The following is a 22,649-nucleotide window of genomic DNA, read 5'->3' as shown; positions in this document are numbered from 1 at the left end:
TAGATGGATGGCAGGACAGGGAACTGCAGGAATTGCTCTGAGAAGCCCAGAAAAATCTACATTAGAAGAGACAAAGAAAAGCAAAAGATTCAGGCGAAAGTGCTAGTGGCTGCAGTGAGGGAGGCACAAGAACAGGAACAGGTCAGAGACTTGGCAAAAACAGCGCCGGTGAACAAACAAAATCCTTCCCAAGGAAAAGGTTCAAACAGCCAGAAAAAGGACTTCAAGTGCTACTACTGCAAGCCAAAGGGGCACATTCGGAGGAATTGTCCCAACAAGGTCAAGGATCAAACTATGTTTCAGGAAGATTAGGGGTGTCAGGGGCTTCTCAGTTTGGGGTCTGGAACACCAAGGGAGGCCTTGATAAAATTGCAAGTTGGACCTCACAGGCAGGAAATTTGATTTTCAGTAGATTCTGGGGCTGAACGGACCACGGTGCAGCAGTTACTGCGAGGGTGCTCTCTAAGCGATGATGCAATGATGGTAATTGGAGCAAAGGGGAACCTTTTAAGGTTCCGATCATAAAGAATGTTGACATAGAGACAGAAAGTAAAAAGTGTAAAGGAAAAATGTTACTGATAAAAGATGCAGACTTGAATTTGGTGGGGTGGTATTTGATGGTGGCATTGGAAATGGGTTTAGCAGTGCAAGATTCCCAGCTCAAAGTGAGATTGTATAAACTCACCACCCAGGATGAGGAGATCATTAATCCACAGGTTTGGTATGTCCAGGGGGAGGCCGGGAAGTTGGACATAGAGCCAATCCATGTTGAAATTGAAAGGCCAGAAGACCCCATTCGGGTCAAACAGTACCCCATCCCCACGGAAGGGAGGAGGAGGCTGAAACCGGTGATTGATGAATTGATAAAAAAGGGAACGTTGGAGCCATGCATGCCCCAACACAACACCCCGACTTTGGCAGTGTGAAAAGCGGATGGTAGCCACAGGCTAGTGCAGGATTTAAGGGCTGTGAATGAAAGGACTAAGACACTGTTCCCCACAGTCTCGAATCCTTACACCCTGCTGAATAACATCTCTCCCGAGGACACATGATACAGCGTGATCAGTTTGAAAGATGCTTTCTGGACCTGTCCTTTAGCAGAGGACAGCAGAGATTACTTTGCGTTTCAGTGGGAAGACCCAGAAACAAACAGAAAGCAGCAGCTCAGATGGACATCGTTGCCTCAGGGCTTCGTGGATTCTCCAAACTTTTTGGGCAAGCACTCGAGCAAGTGCTGAGTCATTTTGTACCAATAGAGGGAACACAATTGCTACAATACGTAGATGATTTGTTGATTGCAGGTCTGAGGGAGGAGGATGTGAGGACGAGTACCATTGAACTTTTGAACTTTTTAGGGGAAAAAGGATTGAAGGTGTCTAAGTCAAAGTTGCAGTTCACAGAGCCAGAGGTCAGATATTTGTGACATTGGTTAGCAAAAGGGAAAAAGAAGTTGGATCCTGAAAGGGTGGCGGGGATTATTGCCCTACCACCCCCACGGACAAAAAGAGAAGTTAGGCAACTTCTGGGGTTGTTGGGATATTGTCGGCAGTGGATCGAAGGATAGAGGGAGAAGGTGAAGTTTTTGTATGAAAATCTCACCACGCACAGAATCAAATGGACAGAAAAGGATGAGGAAGAATTTAGGGGAGTCAAGGAAGTGCTCACAGCAGTACCAGTGCTGAGGCTCCCCGATGTGAGACGGCCATTCCAGTTGTTTATGGATGTGAGCAATCACACAGCACATGGTGTGCTGACACAGGACTGGGCAGGGGTCAGGAAACCGGGTGCTTACTTGTCTAGGCTTTTGGACCCTGTAAGCAGGGGCTGGCCCGCGTGCTTGCAAGTGACGGTAGCTGTAGCATTGTTGCTGGAGGAAGCCAAGAAAATAACTTTTGGAGCATCTTTGGTAGTATTTGCACTGCACAATGTGCGGGGCATACTACAACAAAAGGCAGATAAATGGCTCATGGATGCTAGATTGCTGAAGTATGAAGCCACTTTGATTTCACTCACCAGACTTGGAATTGCGGACATCAACCACGCAAAACCTGGCTCAGTTTTTGTTTGGGGAAGCTTCGGAAAAACTCGTCCATGATTGTGTGGAAGCAGTCGAATTGCAGACAAAGAGCAGATTTGGAAGAAGAGGAATTAGACAAAGGAGGAAAAGGGCTTGTAGATGGCTCAAGCAGAGTGATTGAAGGGAAAAGGAAGTCACGATATGCAGTCGTTGACAGGCAAACAGGAAAAGTGATAGAAGCAGGCCTCCTGAATGTGGGTTGGTCAGCACAGGTTGTGAATTGTATGCAGTTCCGAGAGCCTTGAAAGAACTGAAGGGAAAGAAAGGAACAATTTTTACAGACTCTAGGTATGTCTTTGGAAAGGTTCACACCTTTGGGAAAATTTGAGAAGAAAGGGGGACGATCAACACCCAGGGACAGGAACTGATGCACAGGGAATTGATCCGGCAAATTCTGGAAGCGATAATGGAGCCAGAGGAAATATCGGTTGTCCATGTGAAGGGACATCAGGCAGGGATGCAGTTCCAGACCTGGGAAAACCACTTGGCAGACCAGGAGGCAAAAACCGCAGCATTGATGATGGTAAGTACCCCGGAGATCAAAGGGATCGAGGTCCCAAATGACCCTCCTCCATCCTCCCCCCAAAGGAGATTGAAAGTTCTGAGAAGATTGGGGAAAAATTGGAGGAAGGTAAGTGGAAACTACTGGATGGGAGAGAACTAGCCTCTGAAGGTTTTACCAGGAGAATTTTGAGGAGACTGCAGCAGCAAACACACTGGGGGGTTCAGGCCCTGGCTGAACAATTTTGGAAATTTTTCTGGTGCAGAGGAATTTATGAATTGGCCAAACAAGAGGTACAAGGATGCCTGATCTGTCAGAAAATTAACAAAATCAAGGCAAGACAGGCAATCCTGGGGAGTCGCCACATTGGGTACTGACCTTTGGAGAGAATTCAAGTTGATTTTACTGAATTGCCCCAGCTGAGAAGGTTCAAATTTGTGCTTGTAAAAGTTGACAAATTGACCCATTTGGTGGAAACTTCCCCCAGTCCAAGGGCAACAGCTCAGACAGTGTCCAGGAATTTGCTGGAAGAAATTGTGCCCCGATATGGGGTGGTGAATTACATGGACTTGGATCAAGGGACTAATTTTACTTTGAAAATTATTAAGCAGATGGCAGAGGCACTGGGCATTTGGTGGGAATACTACTCCGTGGCATCCCCAGAGCTTGGGACAAGTTGAAAGGATGACTCAGACTTTGAAGGCGCAGTTCTCTAAATTAATTTTAGAAACTCGGATAACCTGGCTGAAATGCCTCCCTCTGGCCTTGCTTAGTATCAGGACGATGCCTCATTCAGAAACGGGGCTCTCACCCTTTGAAATGCTATATGGAATGCCATATAAGCACAGGACACCAGTGGGACACCCCAGATTGGAGGACAGCCAAATTCAATCGTATTTAGTAGCGATAAACAGAAACTTACAGGAATTGAGAGAACAGGGGATAGTATCTCAGAGCGCCCCTCTGGGATTTGCGATCCACAAAATTCAGCCAGGTGACAGAGTACTTGTGAAAGTATGGAAAGATTTACCCCTCTCCCCTCACTGGGAAGGCCCCTTTCTTGTCCTGACAAAAGACATGGCCATTCGGATGGCAGAAAAAGGTTGGACACACATGTCCAGGGTGAAGAAAGTCGAGCATCAGGAGGAGGCTCCCGAGTAGAGGATCACCTCTTCTCCAGGCGACCTAAAGATCAAACTCCAACGTCCTCATAAATGACCGATGGTGAACGGATAGGTTGTATACTGTCTGACTGTGTATGCTATCCGTTTGTACACTTCAAGTGTGAATATTGTCAAGGGGTTTTTCTTGTATACTATAGGAGGGGGCAGACACCAAATGGATTGTGCCCCCACTGTCTGGAAGAGGAGCTTGAGCTGACTGACCGCAATCTAACCCTAGACGCAAATTTAGGAATTATCGAATTGGATTCACAGGAGTGGTTCCACGTTTTCCAGAACGGCGTGCATGGAAAACTCAAATCTAAGGCAGAAATATTGGATGTGGAATGTCGGAAGTCAATCAAAGTACCATGCAGCTCAGATGCTGTCAAGATCTTGAGGTGGGTCTCCTTTAAGAGGAGGAATGTGGCTAGGTCAGAGAATGTGTTCCCTGAAGAATACTCCTGCTGCCGCAAAGATGGTCTTCCTTGCCGCTGGTGGCACCCCAGGGGGTGGAGGCAAAGGCAGAGGAGTACGCCTGGTGGGAATCCTGATTGGCCTGAGCCTAGCCATGTGTGGGACACAGAGTCTGCATATTGAGACCCCTATCCATGTGGGAAATCAGAGCTCCATGGATGGGTGCAGTAAGTGCACTCAGATGGTCCCGACTGAGCGAAGGGACAAGGGGATCTTAGCATGCCAAGCCCTGGAGAAATGCATCAAGGGAATCTGGCAGGTACTGTTTGATAAACGGCACTCGGGTCAAATTGTGCAGATTGGGCAAAGAGATCCTGTGTTTAGATCTGAAGGCTGGGACGCTGAACGGGCAGTCAGAAAAGCACCAACACTGAGTGCTGAAAAGAAATGTAGAACCAATGTCGATCCCCGTTTGCAGTCAATGTAACCAAACAATGTGGGTTGGGGGAAAGACAGAATCAATTTTTGTAGTGTATCACCAGGTGAATCCATTGTGTTACGACAATTTGAATCTGGGAATGTGCTTGATGAACAGGAAAATGTACTGTGTGGGAAGAAATATGAAATTTGATAGCAAATTCACCCTGAACAGAGAGCCGATCATGTTGGACTTAGCACAGGCAAATGATGATAGAGTCTGCCTGCAATATGTTTAGGGCTGTCTGTTTTGCAAGGAACAAAGATGGAATAGATCCTGAGGGAAAAATGAGAGCGATTACTCAGGAGCTGAAAAGGAGGGAGTCAGAACCGAGAAAGAAAAGGGTGGAACTTTGAGTGAGCAGTACGAACAGCTCAGGAGACAATACGCTGATGGGGAACTACCTTCCCAGATCGAAACTTACTCATTGATTTAGTTGAGGAAATTGCCATGGAATTGGGACTGTCAAACTATTGGATTTGTAGGGGGCTGAAATTGGCAGAGAAGTGGCCTTGGAAGGGTGAAGGTTTGGCTCCAGAACAGCTTTTGAAATGGGACAACCCAAGGGTCTCAAAATTGGCACTAAGACCTAAGGGATGGGTGTTGGAGCAGCGAGTGATTGGGACTATCCGCATCAGTCGAGAAGGGAAAGAATATACTGAAATGGTGGGACACACACCGTGTATAACCACTTTGTTGGTGAATTCAGACAGTAAGAGCAAAGTCTGGCAACCAGAACCTCCTATGGTGTACTGGAGTCAGAAGAATGAAACAAATTGTGATTGGAATGGTCAGATGGCACTTTGTTGGGTCAAGAGTCCCGGAGCTAATCCTTACCAATCCTTGGCAGGACTGAGAGAATATTGGGGACACCCAGGGAAAACTAATATCAGATGGAAAGCCCCAGATGGAATTTATTGGATTTGTGGAAAGAAAGCCTACAGTGAGTTACCTCCAAGGTGGAAGGGATCGTGCACTTTGGGCATGATCCAGCCAGTTTTCTTCACTCTTCCTTAAACAAAAAGCAACTTACTTGGGGCTCCTCTGTATGAGACCCTGAGGAGGGAGAGAAGAGGCTTGAAGAAAATGATACCTGTCCTAAGTGGCAGGCAAACTTGGGGGGAGGAGGAGTGGCTGGCAGCAAGGATAATTGGTTACTATGGGCCAGCCACATGAGTTCAGGACAGAAGCTATGGATATAGGACTGCAATCTATCTACTGAACCGGTTGATCAGGCTGCAGGCAGTGGAGGAAATTGTGTCGAATCACACCTCAGAGGCCCTGGATTGTTGAGTCGGCAGCACACTCAGGTACAGGCTTTTGTGTACCAGAATCAAATAGTTTTAGACTATTTGCTGGCTGAAGAAGAGGGAGTCTGTGGAAAATTCAATGAATCATAATGTTGTATTGAAATTGATGATTATGGGGAAACCATTAGAGGATTGGCAGCCAAAATTAAGAAAGTAGCCCATGTCCCAGTCCAGAAATGGAATTCGATCTTGCAGTCATCTTGGTGGGACAGATTATTTGAGGGGGCCTGGTGGAACAAAATAATATTTTTTGTGCTGTGTTCACTAGCAGGAGTCATATTCCTCCCTTGTCTAATACCTTGTTTTAATAGACTGATACACTCCGTGGTACAGGGTATGCAGATATCTATAGTGGCTGTGGACCTGGAGTTGGCTTCCAGAAACAACGTGTCCATGATCATGAACCTGGGAGACGGGAAGTGTACAAGCAATGCTGCTGAGGTCTTGGAAATATTTGAGAAACAGGTCAAAACAAATGGGAACAATTACAATGGTTATTAGGGAATCCCGCAATGAGTGCATGGCATGAGAATTTAATAAAACCTGCTCTTTGTAGGGTACCCTTAACAGTGGAGGGTAGATGTAGGAAGTAAATAGATAATGGTAATTTGGGATGTAGAGGGAGCATAAATGAATGTGTTGACATTAAAGGGGAGGGATTGTAATATATGTTGGGAAATAATTCATGCTATAAAAGAATGTATTTTATAAAGATTGTGCAATCCAAACAGGTCTCTGACCACAAGCAGCCCAAGAAGCAGACGTCTATTCAAACTCCGAAATTCCGGAAGGAGGCAGGATAACACTCAGCATTTAGCTTATGAATAAACGCACCCAGCGTGATGATCACCGCCGTCCTGAGCCATCGGAAGATGCCTAAGAGTGATCATCGCCCTGTTGATAACATCAATCAAGATAGCCAAAGTCACCAGGAATGTACATGTGAATAAGCGACTTCCCGGGATTCGATCAACACTGGCTATTACCAGGAAATGGCAATTGTCCAGCTCTGCACAGTGAAAGAACCAACTAAGAATGTGAAGAGTTCCAAAAGAAACTTGGACTCCTTCTCCTCGGGCACAATAAACTGTATAAAACATCCCCACTAGAAGTGGCTCTTGTGAACAAGGAGGGCTCTGATGTGATAGAGATTTGATCCAGGCTCACCCAGCACCGAACCCAGGCTTGACGCTGTCTCTTTGGCTATGGTAGTTTTGAAGACCGTATTTTGGTTGCAGAAAAAGATAAATAAATCTTTTCTCATTCTTTTATAATTTGGCTTTTGATTCATCATTTATAACTGCAATATTGGTAATTCCAATAAAGGAGAAACAGGAGAGGAATACAGCTTCCAGTTCAGATAAATGCCAGCATTTTGCTGCCCATTCCTGGTTAAGAAATAAAGGAATGTCCTGAAGATCCCTTCATGTGGGTGCATTATTGGCTGTATCAGTACATGTGTTCTGTATAACAGGTAAGTTGTTAATGCTTCTTGCCTCTTTTATCACTGGATGAAACCCAAATACTGCATTGCTTCTTGTCTACTTGCTTCCAAGTCAAGGCAAATTTTGGTCATGATTGAGTGGGACATATTCACCTGTTCACAAGCAAATTCTTCTTGCCATTCACACAGTGGCAAGATTGCTTTGTGGATTTGCTCTAATTGCACTGTAAATAAGGCGTATCTCTCACTAGAATTAAAGCTGATGCATTAGGATGCAAAGTTTTGCGTAATTTGTCCTGGTGTCTGGCACTGTAGAGAGTTGTTCTGGAATTAAATGGCACTTGAAGACACGTGTAGTCTACCATACTTCTCGCATACTAGAAGTGAAAAAACAGCCTTTGAAACACAATTTTATCCTTTCTTCCTTCTCCTCCTCCTCCCAGGAATTTCAATGTCTGAGGTCTAAGCTCTTCAGCTGCCTCACAAACATTGTTTTAATTCAGACAGGCACCCATGCCTTGAGCCACAATTCAGGACTGTGGCTGTGAAGCTTGAAGCAATGTTGGTTTATAGCATTAAAAATGGTAATCCATTCCCAGGTTAAGCCAAGCATTTTCCAAAAAACTCTACCTATTCTCAAGGATGTTTCAAAAAGGATCATTATAAAAGCTGGGAATGGGGAGAAGGAGTGTCTTCAAAATTAAAAATACAGCTTTCTGAAATCTATATATTCCTATAAAAAGAGATTCAAAATTGTTCATATACGGAACATTACCTAAGAAGTGAATGACAGATTGTCAAAATAATTGCATGGGAAACAAAAAAAAACATAAATAAAAATAAGTTTACATGTAGATAATAAGTAAACCATCACTCTAAGAAAAAAAACAGAGCTGCAAAAACTAAAACCAATAAGGCTCTTTCATCTGTCTCAATACAAAAAAATTACTGAAAAGAATTGGAGATCCTCAAGACCATTACCATATGCAGGAACTTCCAGCTATTGGAAAAAAAATGAAGGAAACTGCAGAGTGCAATTCACAGAGGTAACCGGGAATTTATGGGTGGATTTGTTTAAAAATTTCTGAGAGCAGACTGGAAAGGCATAGGGGCTGGTCAGCCCATGGGTGGGCATTTAGAGCAGTGTGAGGCATGTTTCTGAGACCACTGCAGGGAAGAAGAGCAGAAATCACTGGGACAATCTCTTTGCTGGCTGTGGAGTTTGTGTCAGTCAGTTCCCTGGGCTGGGAGAGCTGTCACGGGGCAGGGAGGGCCAGGGCTGGCAGTGGCTGCTCAGGGATGGCTTTGGCCTGTGTCCCTCCAAGCAGCCACTGCCCAAGCAGCTGCGCTGCCCCCGGGCTCTCCTCCCGGCCTGCTGGGCTTTGTTGGGTGGCACAGCCTGTGCCAAGGGGCGGCAAGGTGCCTGCAGGCCCCAGCTCTGGGGGAAACAGAGAACATCCTGCCCACATCCACCGTGCTGCCAGCTCAGCAGTGCAGACCACCAGCAGGGACCTTTAGGAGAAATTAAATGGCCCCTGGCAGTCCCTAACTGGGATCATAACAATGACCAAGATAGGCAGAATATGGTGGATCTCAGGAATATAATTATTCAGGGAATTCAAGAAGCAGTCCCTGGAGGGCAAAATATTAGCAAGGCCCTGAATGAACATCAGGGGAAAGATGAGTCAACCATAGATCAGTTAGAAAGAATAAAGTAGAGTATACAAATGTATTTGGGATTAGATCCTGATACAGCTGTGGGGAAGCATTAATCAAAACTCCATTTGTGGCAAAATCATGGGAGGAAATTACAAGGAAACTTGGAAAGTTAGACGGCTGGCAGGAGAGAGGTTTGCAAGAATTGTTAAGGGAAGCACAGAGAGAGAGAGATGAAGAGAAGGTGAAAGCTAAAGCTAAGGTTTTCATGGCTGCAGTAAAAGAGGTTCAGAACGGTAGTGCATCTTCAAGTAATGCTAAAAGCATGAGAAAAATAACAGGTGAGGGTTCTGAAAGACCTACCTGCTTTTACTGTGGTATGGAAGGACATGTTAAAAGGGTTTGCAGGAAGGGAGAGGCAGATCAAAAACTGTTTGTAGAGGAAAATTAAGAGTAGTTCCCCAAGGTGAAGAAGTCAGCCTTTTAGTAGATATGGCTGCTGAAAGATCAACAGTGCAAAGATTACCAAAAAGATGCAAAATCAGCCGGAAAACAGCTCAAGTAATTAGAGCAAAAGGGGAGGCCTTTAAGGTTCCCATTATTGAACAAGTACTAATTGAAGCAAAAGGACAAGTGGATATGAGTGATCTATTACTAGTTTCAGAAGCAGAATGCAATCTTTTGGGAAGGGACCTGATTATTTCATTAAGAAAAGATAAGGTGAGGACAATTTACACAGACTCAAAATATGCTTTTGGAATTGTGCACACATCTAGATAGAAAGAAGTTTGATAAACACTCAAGGGAAGAAACTGATCCATCAGGAGTTAAAAATCAGAGTGCTTGAAGCCCTGAAAAGACCTAAGAGAATAGCGGTAGTACATGTAAGAGGTCATCAACAAGGGTCAAGCTACTTAGTAAGAAGAAAAAGAGGCAGCTTGTAAACTAAAAGAGACTATCCAGCTGAACACTATAGCGGAAATTCAAGAGAAGCTGCCAAAAAGCTATAGTACTCAAGAGGAGGAAGCTATAAAAAAATTAGAAGCTAAGAAAGAGCTGGGAAAGTAGATACTATCAGATAAGAGAGAGATTTTTACCTAATGCTTATGCTAGAAGGATTTTAAGCCAGTTGCACCAACATACTCGTCGGGGAACAAGAGCCTTATGTGATCATTTTTTAAAATATTATAGATGTATTGGAATTTTTGAGATAGCAAAACGAATAACACAGGAGTGCTTGACATGTCAAAAAGTTAACAAAAAGGGAATGAGACAAGCTTCAACCGGCGGTAGAAAAATAGCCTGCCAACCATTTGAAAGGGTTCAGGTGGATTATACTGAATTACCAAGGGTGGGCAGATGGAAATACTTGTTAATATTAGTAAATCAACTGACTCATTGGGTGGAGGCCTACCCGGCTGCCCGAGCCACGGCGAAGTTTGTAGTTAAAATATTGTTGGAACAAATCATTCCTCGATTTGGGGTTATCAGGGCCATTGATTCTGATCAAGGCTCCCACTTTACTTCCAGCATCATAAAAGGAGTAACAAAAGCCATGGGGATTTCCTGGGAATATCACACCCCTTGGCACCCCCAGAGCTCTGGGAGGGTAGAAAGAATGAACCAAACAATAAAACAGCAGTTAACAAAATTAATGATTGAGGCCCAAATGTCATGGGTCAAATGTTTACCTTTAGCATTGCTTAATATAAGGACACTTCCAAATGCAGATACGGGACTTTCTGCATGTGAGATGCTTTATGGGCTGCCTTATTCCCAGGAAGTACCCCAAACATCAGCAGTCATAGCCGATATGACTATTCAAACGTACATCCAGAAGATGGGACAACATGTCCTAGAACTAAGGGAGAAAGGCATAATTGCTCAATCAGCCCCTCTCAGATTTAGCAGACATCAAATAAAACCAGGTGACTGGGTGCTGATTAAAAGCTAGAAGGAAGAGAGTTTGTCTCCTAGATGGGAAGGTCCATATTTAACTCTGCTGACCACTGATACAGCTGTCCAACTGCGGTAAAAGGCTGGACCCACGCGTCGCGGGTCAAAGGCCCAGTGGAACCACCGACAGAGATGGAACCACCGACAGAGACGCCTGCTGAATCCCAGTGGAGAATTGCATCTACCCCCTGAGAACTGAAAATCAAGTTAAAAAGAGACTGATGTATGTCACGAAAACGCTCCTACCTTAAGCTGCAAAACCAATTGTACTCACGAGAGGTAGAAAGTACTACTCTAAACTGTAAGTGTTATCCATGGGGTTGTTTTAAGTGTATAGAGTGTGAAGAATTTTGGTATACAAACCTACCAAGGGGACAGATCCCTAATGCTCTCTGCTGTAATTTTATGAAAGAAATAGAGAAAGAAACTGATAAAACTTTATCAGTGGGCTCCAGTAAGGAAAGGATATATTAAAACAGGAGATAAAGGCTGGTGGAGAACCTGGGTACACGGAACAAGAGCAGGAATTGATTTGCAGGAAGTACCAAAAGCCAAATTAGAAAAAGTAGAGTGTGACAAGAGCAATTGGATACCGGACAAATATCAAATTAAAGCAAAAGAGTGGCAGGAAGCCAAGTACCGCTGGAAGAGGGGGAGGCACATACACCAACCCTATTGCAGTCGCACATCCCCCGAACTCAGGGGCCAATTAGCCTGAATTAAAAAGATTCGGACCACAACCACGATAAATAGAGATCTGAAGGCTCATGAGTCAAAAGGCAAAAATGAAATGGAAAATACCAGTGACTAAATCCCAAGGTATAAACTCTGCTACCGAGAAGATCTACATCTCGGCCCTTGGATGCAACCCAAGGGGCCTTGAGAGAGGTAGAGAGTTCAACCCCTTGAGGATTATTTTCACTGTATTGATCATTGCATCCCAGGCAATGGGCCTTAATAGCCTCACTCCTGAACTCCACGTAATCCACAAGCGAGCTGCAGGATCAGAGCCTATTGCTCCAGCTGTCTGTGACAAATGCAATCATACTGTCTGGATTGGGGGAAAAATAGAATCAATGTTCATGGCACATTCCCATGTTAGTGAAGTGTGCTATGACCATAACCAATTAAAGATCTGCACTATAGGTGGCAAATTATACTGGGTTGGAGAAAATTTAAAACCTGAAGGTGTAAATGACCCATTGAAAGCCCAAAAGGTATATATTAGATTTGTGGACAAAAAGCTTACAGAGAACTGCCCCGTAGATAGAAAAGTTGAGATTGATGACTACGGAGAAACCATCCGGGGTTTAGCAGCAGAGATCAAAAGGGTGGCTCATGTCCCTGTCCAAAAACGGAATTCCATTCTTCAAGCCTCATGGTGAGACCAGATGCTTAGAGGAGGAACTTAGTAGAAGAAAAAAGGGTTCCTGATATTGTCCTCATTAGCTAGGTTATTGTTTCTACCTTGCCTTATTCCATGTTTTATCCAACCAATCCACTCGGTTCTTCAAAGCATGCAGATTGCAGTAACCAACTCAGAACTGGCTACCAGAGAAGCTGGTAGACTTGAGAAAAGAGCTAAGATAACCAAAATAATGAAATTAAAGATAAGAGACCAAAAAGAGAAAGCTTCCAAAGTTTTAGCCAGAGTTGAAGCCCAGACACAAATGAGTAAGAGAAATGAAAATTTATACAAGCAGAGGGGGGATTGTGAAATACAAAGTTGTGTTTCGTGTCAGGTACAAACAGGCGATGTGTGTAACTGTGAATGCGAAATGTGTGGACTCCGACCATGGGAGAGCTGTGAATTCTAATAATAACTGAGGAGAATAAAGCATGGAAAAAGGCCTTTGAACCTATCTTTTGTTTGCAATTAACCTTGGTTGATTTAAGAGCATTGGAATTAAGGTGTTAAAGATGTTGCTTTTTGTAAGTTTTCTGTGCTGTCTAGGTGTTCTGGAAAGGCCCAGGGATGGCCTTGAAGAGCCCGGCGCTTCAAAGGACGAGGAGAGACTTCTGATCTTGTCTCGGTCTTGGTGTTTATTAATTGTTTATCTAAAAGATTTTCTTTCAGCCCGACAGAGGTCTGCACAGCAAGTCAGCCATGGGCACACTGCAAGCCCCTGGGGCGGTCACTTATCTTTATACCCGAAGTTACGTGTACAATATTTATCATTTTTCCCCAATACCTTCTATCCTTATTAACCGGTGCACTTTTAGTAATAACCAATCCCAAAGTGCCACCATCACCACAGAAGATGGAGGCCAAGAAGAAGAAGAACAGGACACGCCCCAATTCCTCCATCTTACTTCTTTAGACCCCCCTGTACCAAAATCCTAAACCCTGTGTTTTACACTCTAATTAACTTATCCCTTCACCATACACCCAGTGAAACCTTCCCAGTCCTCATACAGGCGTCATCTCCTGTGTCGGATCAAAGTCGAGCCACCAGACACTTCTGGCAACATTCCAGGACTCCCGAGCCCCCCAAGGGTGTTCTCGGCCGCTCTGCACCTCCATCCTGAGGTGCTGAGGTCTCACATCTCCCCCTTCTGTTTGCACTAGGAAGACCTCTTTTGCTATCCGATTCATAGGCGTGTTTCAAACATGCAAATATGCATGGGACGACAAGTATGAGGACTAGGAGAACTATTAAAACATAGAACCCTATTCTTAAACTTCCTCTCCAAATGGGAGAGATGTCAAAGAAGTCTACCAGCTGATCAATCCATGATCCTGTGATCTCGCCAAGTTTATTTATGCTGTCCTTTATATTTTTGATACTTTCATGAATTGACCTTGAATGATCTGAGAGATTCATGCAGCACATCCCTTCAAACTCTTCACACCCATGTCCATGAGCGAGCAATAGATAATCGATTGCCGCTCTGTTTTGAAGAGTCGCCTGCCTTATACCACTGATGTCTTTTAACATGTCATCCAATGCGACAGACACAGACCGTGCATGTTTGCTCAACCAACAACCCATGCGGTCGATTTGAGTCAAGGCTACCCCTGATGCTGTTTGAGGTGAGAAAATTGCGGTAGCAATACTCGCTTTCTTGTCCCAAGAAAACATTTTATCATTGCAATCTGCTGCATATTGTTCTATTGATCTTTTTTCTCTGCGTTTTTTCTCCCTTAACATGTTGAAATCAGGCGATAGTATTGAAATTTCCCCAATGCTGCATGGACCTCCCGTGGCATTAGCAGGAATGCTGTGCCAAATTCTGTCTCCGCAAATTAAAAACAAACCCCGTGGCAATTGCACTGGGACTTGGATCGATCCTTTGGTAGTTTTCTCTGTATATTTACACCATGCTGATGCATTCTTATAGAATTCATGAATGGGAGTCAAATCGACAGTTTTCGCCTTTGTGACATTCGGAGCCTCAAACTGCATGCAGAGTTCCATTGTCATGGACCCAAAAATCTCCAATTCCTGAGGTTCTGTAGAAGCCACAGGAAGTAGACGTGTCCAAGCACACCACTCTTTCACAGGATCTTTAATGACCTGCGAAATGTTAACTGCGGAGTGCCCTGGAACTGGCCATTCGTCCACTGGCAATCCAACCATGCATGCTGAAAATGGTTTTCCTGGCCTCGAATGTGTCAGGCAAATACTATCTAAATTCGCTGCCTGAGCTAAAGTCTCCCATACATTTTGCCTTGGTTGAGTAATAGGTAAATTACCCCCATTGCTTACTGCAATGAATGAAAAGATGATGCACATAAGCATCATGAAACCCATAATTCCGTTTCTGCGTGAAATCATTATTCTGTTTTACATTCAAGACCCTAGAGAAGATTCCCCCAAAGTCTTTAGCTTCTCTTTATTTTTCTTCTGAATCGTTCTGTGCCGTCTGAGTCTCGACTTCCGTTTGAGTACTCGTTTCTTTGTTTCTTGGATCAACGTTTTCGTGTTCTCGCGTTCGGAATGGCTTCACGTGCCGTGCCGACACCCACTTCAGACCTCGATCTGTGGAGATCCAAGCGAAACCCTTGCCCCAAGTGATTAGCTTGAAAGGACCTTCTATTTGTCCTGTCTCTGGGTTTCTGATCAAAACTAAAGGATTTTCCTTTAGCTTTGCCTGTGTGCTGTTTAAAAAATGTCTCACGATTGGTGGATTAGGTTCTGAGGATGAGCTATTTAGGAAATTCAACACATACAGTGCCTTATTTAATTTCATGTGAGGTGTTGCCTCTGGCTCACCCCTTCTCTGTCTGTCCAGAAGGGATTTCAGGGTGTGATGTGTTCTTTCAATGATTGTCTGACCTGTGGGTGAATGTGGAATACCAAACGTATGTCTGACACCCCACCTCTTCAGGAATCTGTCAAGCACCCTGCCTGTATACGTTGGCCCATTATCTGTTTTTATCTCCTGAGGCACACCTAACGCTGCAAATGCTTGCAGGAAATGTCGGCAAGCATGGTCTGCCGTTTCCCCTGCATGTGCTGAAGCAAAGACTGCCCCTGAGAATGTATCTACAGAAACATGAACATTTTTGAGCCTCCCAAAAGATGGATATTTTGTGACATCAGCCTGCCACAACTGAAGACTTTGCAGCCCCCGCGGATTGATGGCTCTGGTAGAGGAAGGTGGCTGCACAAGCTGGCAGTCTGGACAGGCACTAATGATTTCCCTCGCCTGACTCTTGGTGAGGCGAAAGGATTCCATTAGCCCCTGCGCATTCTGGTGAAAGAACGCATGACTTAATCTTGCCTGCTCAAAAATGTCCGGCAGTGTTTGCGAAATGGGCATCGTCAACCTGTCCGCGCGAGCATTCCCTTCCACTAAAAACCCCGGAAGTGTTGTGTGCGCTCTAATGTGTGTGATAAAATACTTTCTTTCCCTGCTCTCTAGCAGTATTTTCAAGCTTGTCAGATATGAGTATAAAACCTCATTACTGACTTCTTTCAAGAGCGAACCTTCCAATCGCCTGACCACACCCGCAACATACGCGGGGTCTGTCACCAGATTGAGAGGTTGTTCAAACAACTGAAATGCTCGGACAACGGCTGCCAACTCCACAATTTGTGGAGAGCCCTGAACCATCCTCACGTCAGATTCCCAATCCCCTGTCATTGAGTCTCTCCACGTGATCACTGACTTGTGTGTCTTTCCTGAGCCATCCGTGAACACTGTGATCCTGTCCAAAGGCTCTTCACTTATTTTTGATTTTGCTCTATAGCATATCTGCGATTGCAGTATTCTATGTCGCGGAAAGTGGACTGTACAAGTTCCTGGGAACACCAACAACGCAATTAACAGGTCTTTCGATTGTTGCACTGCCCAATCGAAATAGTCTCGCTTCAAAGGTAGTCTGATGACTGAGAATTCTCTTCCTGCCATCATCAGCAACCTTGTTCTCGCCTTTATGATGATTTGTGCTGCCATCTCTAAATCTGTAAGAATTGTTTTTGCGGGCCTGTGTGGTAGGAAAATCCACTCTATGATTATCAAAGAATCCTTTTGCGATTCGTCCCATTGGAAGATCAAACCATGGAACTGTGTTTTCTTCCCCAGCACTGCCAACTGAAAAGGCAACGTTGGAACAAATCGATGTGCCTGCCTTTTCTGTATCGCGTCTGTGACTCTCTCCAACTCCTTTTTCGCTTCTGGCGTGAGTGTCCTGGGAGACCGGATGTCTGTGTCTCCTCTCAAAAGATCGAGCAGCGCTGGGATGTCGCTGTTCGTGATGCCCAAGACTGGCCTCATCCAGTTGATTTCTCCTAAAAGCTGTTGCAGATCATGCAAATTGCTGACCTTGGTGCTGATCTCCATTTTTTGAGGTTTTATTGTTCTTTCTGAGATTTTCCACCCTAGATATTTCCAAGGTGCAACCTCTTGAATCTTTGAAATGCTGATTTCCAGACCTGCGTTTTGCACCTCTGCAATCACACAGTCACGAGCTTCTTGCAGCTCCTGCCGTGTTGATGCTGCAATGAGAAAATCATCCATGTAATGAATGATTTTCACCGTTGGAAATTTCTTCCGCGCTGGTGCCAAAGCTCGTGCCACGTACCATTGACAGATCGTCGGATAATTTTTTAGACCTTGCGGAAGAATGACCCAATGGCACCGCTGCAGAGGCGTTTCCCTGTTGATACTCGGAACTGAAAAGGCAAATCTCGGAGCATCATCTGGATGGAGTGGAATACTGAAAAAACAATGCTTGAGGTCAATGACCACAAGCTGTCAATCTCTGGGAATCATTGAGACAGATGGAAGTCCCAACTGAAGGGGTCCCATGTCTTCTATGACTTCGTTGATCTTCCTGAGATCGTGTAACAATCTCCATTTGCCCGATAGTTTTTTCTTGATGACAAACACTGGAGAATTCCAAGGGCTGTCCGTTGGCTTGATGTGTCCCTTTCGCAATTGTTCTTGGACCAGGTCTTTCAAAGCACTCAATTTTCTTCGCTCAAGGGGCCACTGATCCACCCAAACTGGATCATCGGTTTTCCACGTCAGCTTCAGTGTGGCGAGTGCTGCAGTGACCCCTATTAAAAATCCACTTCGATCTTCACGCCCCATTGTGCCAAAAGGTCCCGACCCCAGACTGTGATCGGCTTTTGGACGACAAAAGGACGAATGATCGCCGTCTTGTCTCCTGGTCCTGTGACAACGACAGAATTCTCACTTTGCAGACACAGAGATGCTCCCCCTATGCCTGAGAGAGAGCCCAATGGCGCGACCAAGCTCCAACTGCGTGGCCAAAAGATGTACGATATTACCGTTACATCCGCCCCTGTGTCGAGCATACCTCTGATCGTTATTGTTCTGTCCCCACATGTCAATTGGCATGTGAGCGTGGGTCGGTCTCGACCTATGTGTTTCACCCATGTTGTATGTACTTCAACATGTTCCTTCATAGGGAGACCTTCTTCTTTGAAGATTGACATGACCTCTCCAACTGCGTGCGGTGGCAATGTGAAAGCTCTTGCAACCACAGTGTTTTCTGGTACAGTCAATGGTGGACGAAGCGCTCTTGCCAAAACTGTTAATTCTGTATTTTTGTCCGCTGAGATGACTGTTGGATAGACAATAAGTCCAAGAATACTGCATTTATCTTGTCCGATTATTAAGAAATCTTGTTTCTTATATGAGTCCCCGCGGATACCCATTTGTATCTCCGCATGACTTTCATCTAAAAAGCATACTAGTCTTGAAGCTGCCAGTGCACACTGTGCCCCTGGTGCTAGGAGGTCTGGGTCACTGTGGAACCGACTGAGGGTTTTGCTGAGGGCATCTGCTTGTCGCTCGCTGATGATTGCCCTGTCTGCTCTTGTGACACCGCCACTACTTGTGTCTGAGTGCGCTGGCTTAGGGGCGCACTGCGCTTCCCGTTTCCCGGATGCGGTAACGGGTTTCTGTCCACGTCTGTCCGGGAATAACATTCTTTCGCTGAATGTCTTCCTCTTCCGCACCGCGCACAAACTGGCCTTTCCGCCTTCTGTGCTGGCGCTGGCGTATGTGTCCGTGGACAATTCCTTTTCACGTGGCCAAACTCCCCACATTTGTAGCACTGTCCTCTCGGGGGATTGTTCTTTTTCTGCATTGTCGCAAGAATTTTGTTGATGTTCTCGTCCTGCTGTTGCAGTATTTTTTCGAACATCTCCAGAGTCTTGTTCTCTGTTTGCCTTTCTGAATGTCCCTTTAACTGTTCTTCCCATTCCTCTCTTAATTCACTCTTCACAATCGATGCAACATGCTGAGGTGTTCCCACCTTGCTGCATGCCTCCACCATCTCTGCCAAGGATGGCCATCCTGGCATGGTGCTGATGACCCGTTGACAATCCGGGTTGGCATTGCCAAAAGCTAAACTCTCCAAGAGAGGCCTCTTCGCTTCTTCGTTTGTCACTTGTCGATCCACGGCTTGCGTGAGTCGATCGATGAACGACATGAATGGCTCTGTGGGACCTTGCCTGATGCAAGAGAACGGGACTTCTGGAGCTCCTGTTGGTGTAATTTGCATGATTGCCAATCGCGCTGCTTCTTTGATGTCACTCAACACTCTTCGTGGAAGCCGCGCTGCTTGCTCCCCTGGGTTGTCATCTGGAGGATCTCCTGCTAACTGCCCTTCTGTGAGGTTTGCGTTTGGCCCACCTTGATATCTGTTCCGCAATTCAGCAAGATATTTTCTCCACCTTTTCTCCCAGACAAGACTTTGCGTGTCAGTAAGAATCATTGCCACAATATTTCGAATGTCATATGGTGTGAGGTCATATGTAGTGAATGTCCCTCTTAATAGCTGTTTGAAGTATTGTGAATTCAGCCCAAAGGTTTGAGCCGCCTTCCCCAAGTCTTTAAGTGTCTCATGACCCATCCTTTCCCACCTTGGGTTCTGCCCCTGGGCATCATATGTCACTGGCATTGTCAAATCTCCTGATCCTGGAAATAAATGCTTTTCCTTTGCTAATGCTTTTCTAATTTGTTTCCAGTCCATCGTCTTCACTGGCTCTTGAAATTCCTCTTCTTGAGGTTCCATTGGGATTTGCATGAACAATGGTGTTGTGGATGTCATTGGTGATTCATTGTGCCTCATTTCTCGCCTTGAGGTTTTTGGCTTCGCTCCTAAATCTGAAAAGGAAACTCGAGGATCCCGTTGATATTTCTTTTTCGCTGCATCAACCGAATGCAAGAAGCTTTTTGCTGCTTCTGCTGCTGACAACATCCATGTCGGAACACCTTCCGATGCTGTGATCCTTATGACATCTTCTCCTTGTAGCTGTTCTTCATCTGAGCTTTCATCATCTTCATGAAATCCCGAAGTCGATGGATAATCCCTTTGTTGTGTTAATATTGTTTTCTTTAAAGTGCTTTTCTTTTTATATAATGTTGGAAAAAATTGCTGCATTGTTGCAGTCTCGCCACGAGATGGCGCTGTAGCTCCGCCGAACCGATCCGGCATGTCGTGCACTTCTGTCCTCCTGCCACTAGGTGGCGCTGTCACCGGCCTCCCCAGCTCTGATGACGGAATGAGCTCGACTGCCCCGGTTCCTCTTCCGGTCGGCTGCCGTGTCGGCGATCTCACTTGAGACCGTGTCTGCTTGGCTTTTAATTCAACCGAAAATGGAGCTTGAACACCAGAACGTCTCCCTTGAAGGGAAGGGACTGGGACTCCGAGGGTTTCATCCGAAGGTATCAACTCTGGAGAGGGTGTGGTGCCGGGGGACGTAGAGTCCCGAGTACGGCCCCTCCTCGCCCGAGACGTCACAGGGGATCGGTCCCGCCCCCGCCCGCGCTCTACTGTGTGCGCATGCGTGCTCTGTGAGCCGCTCCCTGTCTCTCCCGAGCTGACGTCACTCTCCCCCCCTTGTTCCACCTCCGAGGTCTCCTCCCCTCGGTCCGTCCCTGACTCTGTCTCCTCCCCCTCTGACGTTGTGTCCACTCCCCCTGCCGGTGTGTGTACAGCCCGCCCCCCGCCGGCCCCCGGGTCCTCTCCAAAATCCGAGCGGACCTCCGCACCGGGTCTGACGTCACAACCACGCGCCTCCCGCGTCTCACTACGGTGGCCCTTTGGGGCTGCGCAATTTCCCCCATTTCGCCGCCCGTGTTTACCGCCTCCGCGCTGGTTTGTGACTCTCCCCCCCGGTTCTTGCGAGTTTTGCCCGCCGCGCACGTCTCCGCTAATCTGCCGGCCGGGGCGGCCGCCACCCCCGGCGCTGCGCTGACAAAAGCCGCGTCTGCACTCGTGTCTCCCTTCTCTGTCTCTTCACCCCCGCTCCCCGCCGGCTCCGTCGCTGCCGCGCCGTGCCCCCCGCGAGGAAGCGCCTCCCCCCCCGATCCCTTCTCTCCCCCCTTCACCCCCCCTTCCGATCCTGACTCCCCTGTACTCTCCGGAGTTTCAGGACGCTTTAGGAGCTTCCTGGGGTTTCTGGGTTTTGGGACCGGGGGCTTTAATATTATTTCCTCCTCTCTTTTCTCGAGAGCCCTTTCCTCTTGGCTTCTTGAGGCCAGAGCTAATTTTTTCCCAGAGCTTTGTTCCCCCCCTCTTTCCGAGGGTGCCGCAACTTTTCGTTGCTCTTCCAGTCTTTTCGACTGTTCCGATATGCCTTCCAGCATTATCCTTGCCGGCGAGAGCAGCTTTAACGCTGTCTCGTCTTTTTTTGTTGCTAAAAAATATAAGTGCCTATTAATTTCCTGCCAAAACCCCACTTCGAATAGCAGGCATGTTTTGGCCAGTGGGTAGTTAAGCCTTGCCCACAACAATAGCTGTTTTAATTCTTTCTTTGGGATCCCTTCTGTATATGCTTGAGCCACGCCTTGTAAGGCGGACAAAATTTCTTTCTGCTCCTGGGAGAGTGTAGACCCCATATTCTTATTTTTTGACCTTCTCACCGAATCTGTTGTCAGAGCTGTCCGGAGGCTCCTGATCTCCGCCCAGCAGGTCACAGGAGAAGGATCCAGAGGCACCTTCCGGTTCCGATCCGGGCTGCTCTGCTACGAACTGTCTTCGGCAGAAGCTGAGAGATGGAATTCTCAGTGACTGCTGTTTTTTTGCAGACTCTTCTGGCCGTTTTTTTTTTTCTTCTTTCTTCTTTTCCTTTTTTCTTCAGGCTTCTCTCCTCAGGAGCTGCCGTCTCAGCTCGTCAGCTCTTCAGCTCTTCAGCTCTTCAGGGCTGATCCCCCCCCGAAAGGCTTGGTGGGGGGTGCCCACCCAGCGAACGCCACTTGTAAGTTTTCTGTGCTGTCTAGGTGGCCTGGAAAGGCCCAGGGATGGCCTTGAAGAGCCCGGCGCTTCAAAGGACGAGGAGAGACTTCTGATCTTGTCTCAGTCTCGGTGTTTATTAATTGTTTATCTAAAAGATTTTCTTTCAGCCCGACAGAGGTCTGCACAGCAAGTCAGCCATGGGCACACTGCAAGCCCCTGGGGCGGTCACTTATCTTTATACGCGAAGTTACATGTACAATATTTATCATTTTTCCCCAATACCTTCTACCCTTATTAACCGGTGCACTTTTAGTAATAACCAATCCCAAAGTGCCACCATCACCACAGAAGATGGAGGCCAAGAAGAAGAAGAAGAAGAACAGGACACGCCCCAATTCCTCCATCTTACTTCTTTAGACCCCCCTGTACCAAAATCCTAAACCCTGTGTTTTACACTCTAATTAACTTATCCCTTCACCATACACCCACTGAAACCTTCCCAGTCCTCATACAGGCGTTGTCTCCTGTGTAGGATCAAAATCCTGCCACCAGACACTTCTGGCAGCATTCCAGGACTCCCGAGCCCCCCAAGGGTGTTCTCGGCCACTCTGCACCTCCATCCTGAGGTGCTGAGATCCCACAGCTTTTTGCTTGCATTTAATCCATAAAAAGCTCTGCAATAATAACCTTTTGAAGTATAATTTTAGAATACAACTTGTATCGTTGAAACTATAGCTTTGGAATATATATAAAGGAAATATGCTTATCTCATGCCTTATGGAAGCAGAGAAAAACAGCTTTAGAGAAGAAGATGAACATCACCTCAAAGGTTTATAGTTTTGACCAAAGGGAAGCTGGACATCACTGTTATGAGATTTAGAGTGTCTTCAATTAAAAGGTGGACACACATCTGGGGAGCTGGACCCCACCAGATGGGAGTCATCTTTCTTCTTTTGGAAACTGGACCACCACCATCTGGGGATACT

The sequence above is a fragment of the Ammospiza caudacuta genome, chromosome 12 (genome assembly GCF_027887145.1).
Source record: "Ammospiza caudacuta isolate bAmmCau1 chromosome 12, bAmmCau1.pri, whole genome shotgun sequence".
In the NCBI taxonomy this organism is placed as follows: Eukaryota; Metazoa; Chordata; class Aves; order Passeriformes; family Passerellidae; genus Ammospiza; species Ammospiza caudacuta.
The sequence above is the reverse complement of the archived record's forward strand: the minus strand, read 5'-3'. Positions refer to the sequence as shown.